This window comes from Culex quinquefasciatus, chromosome 2, assembly GCF_015732765.1.
Source record: "Culex quinquefasciatus strain JHB chromosome 2, VPISU_Cqui_1.0_pri_paternal, whole genome shotgun sequence".
Taxonomy (NCBI): Eukaryota; Metazoa; Arthropoda; class Insecta; order Diptera; family Culicidae; genus Culex; species Culex quinquefasciatus.
In genome coordinates, this window is record NC_051862.1 from 202,224,469 (window position 1) to 202,233,727 (window position 9,259).

Sequence of the window (9,259 nt, forward strand, 5' to 3'; positions counted from 1 at the left end):
TGGTTGTCATGGGTGCTGGTTTATGAGCTTGTCGACGTTGTCCTGCAAACCTCGGAAGGGAGGAAAGCTTCTGAAAGATTCCCCAACGGAAGGACGAGCACGGCGATATGAACTGGATAAAATGCAAAAGTGCTTGTTGAATGGTGAGATCTGCTGCTGGAAATTGTGCTGGAATTTCTCAATTGGATTTCGTAGCTCGCTCTTCCCTCATGTCGTCATGACACATTCACGAGTTATTAGGATGGGACTGGTTGTCGGTGGATGAATGGATGGATGGATAGATGGATGGTATGTGCTGGCTCGAACTATTCCGAAGAGGTCAATGAAAGAGTTATGTTGGAAAGTTCCAATCTAGGTTAGGATAAAGAAATGCTTGAGATTTTTCCTAAGGGTTTCACAGGAAATAGTAGAATATTCAACCTGAAATAAAAATAATCGCAAAAACCATTTCCTAATACATATTCTAATTTGAAGAGAAAAAAAAACTCCTTCGAGCCGGATTTGAACCAGCGACCTATGGATTTCTGGTCAGGCTGCAAAGATCTTATATTTTTGACTATAACACTCTAACCACTGAGCCTGTCTTAAATCATGATCACTTCACGTGAATCATTGCTTCGATGACCATGCTGGTAAACAAAAGTCTCAGGCCAAAACAGAAAAAGATAGATGAAACGTGTCTTATTTGAACTCAACTCACCTTCGATAGCTCAGTTGGTAGAGCGGTGAACGGTAGCGATTTTTTAATTTTTAAGAGCTTTACACATTTCTGGATCAGGGATTCAGGTTAACATTATTTTTGAATTTTGTTGCAAAATTGAAAACTAACGTAAACCGGCTGAAAATTTTGTTTCGTCAAATAAAAATAAATTCAATTATTTTTATCATATGGGTCATTTCGCCTCAACTGTACTAAAAAAAAGTACAAATTCAAAATTAACTTAGACAAGCTCAAATTTGCTAGAGATATTGATACTACCAAAACATGTAAGTATCCCGAATTTGAACCGAATTTGACCGGCCCATCATTTTTTGGCACACCCCAAAATTTTGAGATTTTTGTCATTTTTCAAAAAACCAAAACATAAGGGTAATTCTCTACCAACTCACACGAAATCGGGAAAAGTTTCCCCGACCCATCTTCGATTTGCGTGAAACTTTGTCCTAAGGGATAACTTTTGTCCTTGATCACGAATCCAAGGTCCGTTTTTTGATATCTCGTGACGGAGGGGCGGTACGACCCCTTCCATTTTTGAACATGCGAAAAAAGAGGTGTTTTTCAATAATTTGCAGCCTGAAACGGTGATGAGATAGAAATTTGGTGTCAAAGGGACTTTTATGTAAAATTAGACGCCCGATTTGATAGCTTACTCAGAATTCCGAAAAAAAACTATTTTTCATCGAAAAAAACACTAAAAAAGTTTTAAACATTCTCCCATTTTCCGTTACTCGACTGCAAAAATGTTTGGAACATGTCATTTTATGGGAAATTCAATGTACTTTTTGAATCTTTATTGACCCAAAAGGGTCATTTTTTCATTTATAACAAAAATTTTCTAACTTTGCAGGGTTATAGTTTAGAGTGTAACAATAATCTACAAAGTTGTAGAGAAGACAATTACAAAAATTTTGATATGTAGACGTAAGGGGTTTGCTTAAAAACATCACGAGTTATCGCGATTTTACGAAAAAAAGTTTTGAAAAAGTTACTTTTTGCGTTTCTCTTTGTTTCGTCGTTCGTGTCTGTCACGGGTGACCATGAACGGCCATGATCGATGACGACCAACTTTTTCAAAACTTTTTTTTTCGTAAAATCGCGGTAACTCGTGACGTTTATTCAAACCCCTTATGTCTATATATCAAATTTTTGTAATTGTCTGCGCTACAACTTTGTTACACTCTAAAAAATAACCCTGCAAAGTTAGAAAAAAACACGAAATTTTTAAATGAAAAATTTTGTTATGAATGAAAAAATGACCCTTCTGGGTCAATGTAGATTCAAAAAGAACATTAAATTTTCCATAAAATGACATGTTCCAAAATTTTTTACAGTCGAGTAACGGAAAATGGCAGAATTTTTAAAAGTTTTTAGTGTTTTTTTTCGATGAAAAATACGTTTTTTCGGAATTCTGAGTACGCCATCAAATCGGGCGTCTAATTTTACATAAAAGTCCATTTGACACCAAAATTCTATCTCATCACCGTTTCCAAACAAAACGGACCTCGGATTCGTGATAAAGGACAAAAGTAACCCCTTAGGACAAAGTTTCACGCAAATCGAAGAGGGGTCGGGGCAACTGCTGTGTGAGTTGGCGGAGAACCATAACTTAATGCTTATGATCACACTATGAAAACAAAGAAAAATAAAAAAAAACTTGATCATAAAAAACTTTAGTCAAATTTTTCTGAACGTTTCCAGCTATTCAAAATTCAACGGTTGAAGACCTGCTTACCTATCATCCGTTCAGTGAAGCACACTAATTGCCGTTTGCGATATTACAAACTTTCTCCTCCCCCAGAATCCACCCCCTCTTCTTTGTTGTTGAATGGTAGTTTCTTCGCTTTCGAATGTGCTTTCCCTCTTCAGAATTGCCCCTTTGAAAAACGACGATGATATTTTCTGCAATTGTGCAGCAGCAAAGCAACACTTTTGCACAACATCTCAATACGTCGAAGAAGAAAATATGATGCCCTTTCAAAGCGAGTCGAATCAAGTCCTAGAAATTACGATCCTGGTGGAAAACCCGTTATAACTTATCCTTGGAGAAACAACTCTTTCCATCAGGCTTTTTCGCCCCCCCCCCCCCTCGAAAAGCTCGACAAAACAGAGTGCATTAAAACACTAACCAAAAGTAGTAAGCAAAACTTGCTTTTCCCCACTTGTCGAGAGTTGTACTTCATCTCCAGATCATTGCTCGCTGCTGCAAGTTTTCATCATGGTTTTGCGCGGAAAATTGGATTGCTGGAAGGGTGGGAAACCTTTTGCGAATAAAATGAGCAAGGAAATACACTTCTTCCAGAGCAGCTGCAGGAAAAGTGTTGACAACATTTTCCACCGTGGGGCAGCAGCTTTCCATCTTCGCACCCTAGCTGAAAGGAAAAGTGCAACGGAACAGGATTCTGCGGTGTGGGTTTTTTTTTCCCCCAACAGCAGCAGGTTCTCTTTTTTTTTCGACAGAATGAGAAGTAAGAGAAATAGGCGAGAAACATTTCCTTTGCAGGGTTTTGCGTGAAAAAAAAAAAAAAAAGACAAGTGTCAGAAGTGTTGTGACGAAGTTGGCCCAAGGGTTTCTGACAGTGCAATCAGACGTTTTTTTTTGTTTGCAGCTGCTTCTTCTCTATTCAGACGGAAATAAAACTATTTCAAGGTGACTTTGAGGGGTCGTTTTGCGGGGAAATTTTAGAAAAATGTTAGAACCATTTGAAAGTTTAAATTTATTCTTCTTTATTAAGACAGAATATGGACTTTCATGCCTGAAACCTAAAAAATAATTAGTAAATCTTAGTAATGAGCAGTTCGCTCAAATTTCGGTCATTTATATTTTGTATTTTTTAATTCGACTGAAACTTTTTGGTGCCTTCGGTATGCCCAAAGAAGCCATTATGCATCATTAGTTTGTTCATATGGGTAATTCTCCGCCAACTCACACAGCAGTTGCCCCGACCCCACTTCGATTTGCGTGAAACTTTGTCCTAAGGGGTAACTTTTGTTCCTGATCACGAATCCGAGGTCCGTTTTTTGATATCTCGTGACGGAGGGGCGGTACGACCCCTTCCATTTTTGAACATGTGAAAAAAGAGGTGTTTTTCAACAATTTGCAGCCTGAAACGGTGATGAGATAGAAATTTGGTGTCAAAGGGACTTTTATGTAAAATTAGACGCCTGATTTGATGGCGTAGTCAGAATTCCGAAAAAACGTATTTTTCATCGAAAAAAAACACTAAAAAAGTTTTGAAAATTCTCCCATTTTTAGTTACTTGACTGTAACAAATTTTGGAACATGTCATTTTATGGGAAATTTAATGTTCTTTTCGAATCTACATTGACCCAGAATGGTCATTTTTTCATTTAGAACAAAATTTTTCATTTTAAAATTTCGTATTTTTTTCTAACTTTGCAGAGTCATTTTTTAGAGTGTAACAATGTTGTACAAAGTTGTAGAGCAGACAATTACAAAATTTTGATATATAGACATAAGGGGTTTGCTTATAAACATCACGATTTTACGAAAAAAAGTTTTGAAAAAGTTACTTTTTGCGTTTCTCTTTGTTTTGTCGTCCGTGTCTGTCGCGGGTGACCATGAACGGCCATGATCGATGACGACCAACTTTTTCAAAACTTTTTTTCGTAAAATCGCGATAACTCGTGATGTTTATAAGCAAACCCCTTATGTCTATATATATATTTTTTTGTAATTGTCTGCTCTACAACTTTGTAGAACATTGTTACACTCTAAAAATAACCCTGCAAAGTTAGAAAAAACACGAAATTTTAAAATTAAATTTTTTGTTCTGAATGAAAAAATTACCCTTCTGGGTCAATGTAGATTCGAAAAGTACATTGAATTTCCCATAAAATGACATGTTCCAAATTTTTTACAGTCAAGAAACGGAAAATGGGTGAATTTTTAAACTTTTTTAGTATTTTTTTCGATGAAAAATACGTTTTTTCGGAATTCTGTGTACGCTATCAAATCGGGCGTCTAATTTTACATAAAAGTCCCTTTGACACCAAATTTCTATCTCATCACCGTTTCAGGCTGCAAATTGTTGAAAAACACCTCTTTTTCGCATGTTCAAAAATGGAAGGGGTCGTACGGCCCCTCCGTCACGAGATATAAAAAAACGGACCTCGGATTCATGATCAGGGACAAAAGTTACCCCTTAGGACAAAGTTTCACGCAAATCGAAGAGGGGTTGGGGCAACTGCTGTGTGAGTTGGCCCAGGTAATTAATGGGTATTTGATAATTGATAATTAAAAGTGATTTGATATTTTAAAAAATGTTCTTGTGAAACGACCCTGTTCAAATTTCGTTAACAATAAATTGGATCAACTCTTCTTGATGTTGAAAGATAATAAAGATAATAATAAAGATAAATTTTAAAATAATTTCAAACTGATTTTTTGTTCAATACATTAGTATTAAAAAAATTTTAATGATGCATTCGAAATCTCCAGAAATTCGTCGGAAATATTTTTCAAATTATATGTTGTTAAGCGCTGGAAAGGATGCTGAAATCGAAAAGCTTTCGAATTATCTAAAAATAGTAGTTATATCGTCTGAAGCTAATCCAAATTTATCTTTCACGGTGTTTTATTTTGTATTCAGTGTTTTGGACTGATTTCAAAAATGTAAAATCGATATGTATATCGAACGATAAAAAGTATTTATGATATATCGATATAATAAATAATTTTTATCGTTCAAGTCTGCAGTTAACATTCGCTAATATTCAGAAGCTGTAGTTAGAACCAGCGTAAAAGTCGCATTTTCCACCTTTTTCACTTGTTGAATTTATTTTTTAGATTTTTTATTCAGATGAAACATTTTCTATGTGTTTTTTATGTAAGTTACACGGATAAAATGTTTTTTTATTTAATTTAGATTAATTCATTACATATCTTGTATCAAAGCTATGAATCCAAAATTAAAAATAAAAAAAACTAAAAACTAAATAAAATTTGGAATCGAGATTTTTTTTGTAATTTCGCGAATATTATTTACGTTTATATTTGGCTCAAAAAAGCAAGTTCTTTTTTTTTGCAAAAATTGGAATTTTTTGTCAAAAATTAGTGTTTTGAAAAGCATCCCTAGTAACATTTTTAAACATACAGGTTTTATCATGGTTCTGGAAACCCTCATACGGCCTCAATAGGCTTTTATGGCCTACTTAAAACCTAAAATGTTACCAGGGATTGGCTGTTTTTTCATTTAAATGTTCAAGTCATGACAATTCACATTACCCATATTTATTATACTAATAATTTACTGGCAAAATTTTGTACAAAAATATACACAATCAGTTTTTCTCTTGATTGTCAATGTATTTGGAATTTATAATTTAATTATTGAAAGAACTATCGGAGGAGCAATTAACACTATTCTTCATTTGGAGCCATTAAAAGAAATTCTCTATTTTTTGAATTTTTTTTATCAACGTGAAAATTAATTAAGTTATTAAAATAAATAATCATTTTGACCAAGTGATTTTAGTACATAATTGGCAGATTGCCAAGTAGTAAATTCTTCTGGAAAACCTTGTATATCATAATATACCTGAAAACAATGATTTTTTATTGATATTAATTTTGCCAGGTTTTCGGTGTTTAAAAAATCACCCGCTTTGCATCTAAAAAATATGAGATTTCCTTAAAAAAATAACACCGATCAAATAAAAACTTGATCAGAACTATATTGAAAAATTGAACAAAATCATTTTTTTAATGGGAGAAAAAAATAATATTAAATCAAAAATCATTTCAGTTAAGTTCCAAAAAAGTTATGCATTCAATTTCAAATCTCAAACATCCTCAAACTAAACTGTTTTCCATATCCATTAATTTTGTCAGAAGCACCAATCTGAAAGTAGCAACCAATTGAGAAGCCCCACTTGAAAGCCCATCCTATCTCGGAAAACTCATCAAAGCAGATATTTTCCTTTCATTTCCAAATTTTTCCATTCATCCGGATGCACTTCTTTCCTTTCCTCTCTAGTAAGCAAGCCTGTCTGGGCCACAAAGCCAATGGAAATTTTTCCATTGTTTCATGCTTACACAACCAAGCTTGGGATTGAGATGATCGACAAAACTAAACCATTTGCTAATTGAACAGGTCCATCAAGGAGCCTCTCATCCTCTGTTGGACGATGATGAAGCAACAATTAAAATCAAAACAAACAATCCCCCTTGCCGATGGTTTGTGCAGCACTGACATGTTGACTATCGACAACACGAGAGGAGAATCTTGCCCACTCGAGCAAAAAGAGGACCTTTCCTTTTTCCGAAATTCAGGATGAGTAGTGGTATCACGAGATTCGAGAGAAGTGGTCCACTTCAGATTAATTGAATGGCTTTTTCTCGAGTGTTCCGGTTGAATTTCCACACAGAACTCTGGAGATAGTTGGAATAATGCACTTCACCAGAGCTCCGAGGTTTACTTTAATCATTGATGGTCTATCTGAAGCACCTGGATCTGACTTTTGACCTGGAGGTGAAATCCAGCTGTTCGAACAAAGAGACTGTGAAATTTAATTAAAATCCAACGCGTCACAACCGTACTATTCATGGCCCTTCAAATGTCTCCAAAGTTTGTTCAAGTTGTAAGTTGGAAAAGGAACAAAAAAGGAACCCCTTTCCGGAAAACTTTACCTCGGGTGACATCGACGACTCCACCGTTCCAACATTGTTGCAAATTCAATAACTTCACGTGGTATGCTTTCCCTGAGAGTTACATCAGACAGTTTTCCCATTTCTCAACGGTTCCGAATATGTGAAAAGGAATGTGACTTCGTACCAACGATACCCACTTCCATCTGGGAGATGTTTTCAAATCATAAGTAGCTTATTTTTTCAGGACAACCGTCTGGACGGGACCATCTTCGTCATGTCTTGTGTTGTTATTGTTGTTGTTCACTTTTTGCTTGATTTTTTTTTCTCTCCAAAACTTACTTTCTTATGAAAGATGGCAGAAAAAAAGAAGGGAAAAAAGATGCTGGCACAAGATAAATATGATAGAAAACGGATGCTCGGTTCCACCGGAAATACAACGTCCTAGACTGAGGGGACTAGTCGAATAGTTAGCAATCAAAGGAGAAATTTTCCATCTCTTGATACGCTACTGGATGATGATATTGGGAGAGTTGTGACTTGTGGGAGTTTGGGGTTTAAACGGAATGCTTAAATTTTCTATAATTGGATCCGTCCCATTTTGCAAATAAATAAGATTGAAGCTATTTATTTAAAAAAAATGATTGAACTAATTGAACAATAAAATTTGGTCTTTCTCTTAACTAAAAATTCACAAATCATTTGTGACTATTTCCACCGAACACTTACTTTCAAATTCAGAGCACATGAAAACCTTTGCACATTTTAATTTTAAGTTTAAGTGACAGTACTTGTTATTTTTAAATTTCCAATCAAATAAAACATTTTAAGATCAATACAAAAAATGAGATGCCCAATTTTTTTGTATTGATCATAAAATGTCTTATTTGATTGGAAATTTAAAAATAACAAGCATTGTCACTTTGACTTAAAATCAAATATGCAAATGCTTTCATGTGTTCTGAATTTGAAAGTAAGAGTTCGGTGAAAATACTACACAAATGATTTGTGAATTTTAAGTTAAGAGATAGCCCAAATGAAAATTTCACTGAAGTACTTTTTGATTGCAAATTTGACTTTACATCGAAAAACAAAGTTGAAAAATTTGTGCGACCAATATTTCGATTTTTTTGAAAAAAATAGTGTTGATTCGAAAATTCATAACTCGAACAAAGATTTTTTGCACAACCTGGAAGTTTCTGAAAAGTTGGCATATCAAAAAATTAAAAAAATTAAAAATAGTGTTTTTTTTTGCAAATCAAGTTTTAGCGACAAAAAGTTAAATAAAAATCACCATTTTTTTTTACCGTGTATCATTTTTTCAGTGTAGTCCTTATCCATACCTACAACTCTCCCGAAGACACCAAATCGATCAAAAGATACAGATTTTTGAATTTTCATGTATCGTTTATTTGGATAGCTGCCAAATTTGTATAGAAAATAATATGGACAAACTAATGATGCAAAATGGCTTCTTTGGGCATTCCAAAGGCACCAATAAAGTTTCAGCCGGATTAAAAAATACAAAAAAAAATCGAATGACCGAAATCTCAGAGAATTGCTCAATAGAAAAAAATCCATCAATTTGATTCGATCAAATAGGATATATTAATAAAAATATAATAAACTTGATACAAATTGCCACTACACAGCTAAAAAAGTAATAATCCAGCTGCGTGTAAAAGGCCTGGGTATGAAATAAATATTGCATTATTTTATGCAATTTTATGTGATGTTACACCCTGAAATATGTAGCCCACCAGTATGGAAAACCTACTTGACCGAAATGTAAAGGTCATATATGAGTTTATCCTAACAGCTTTTCATCGGTCTGATGGCCGAGTGGGCTAAGACGCCAGTCCTTACTGTTGGTGCTGGGTTTGAATCCCGTCGGTTGCAACTTTTTTTTTGTGTTTGCAAAAATTCTACAT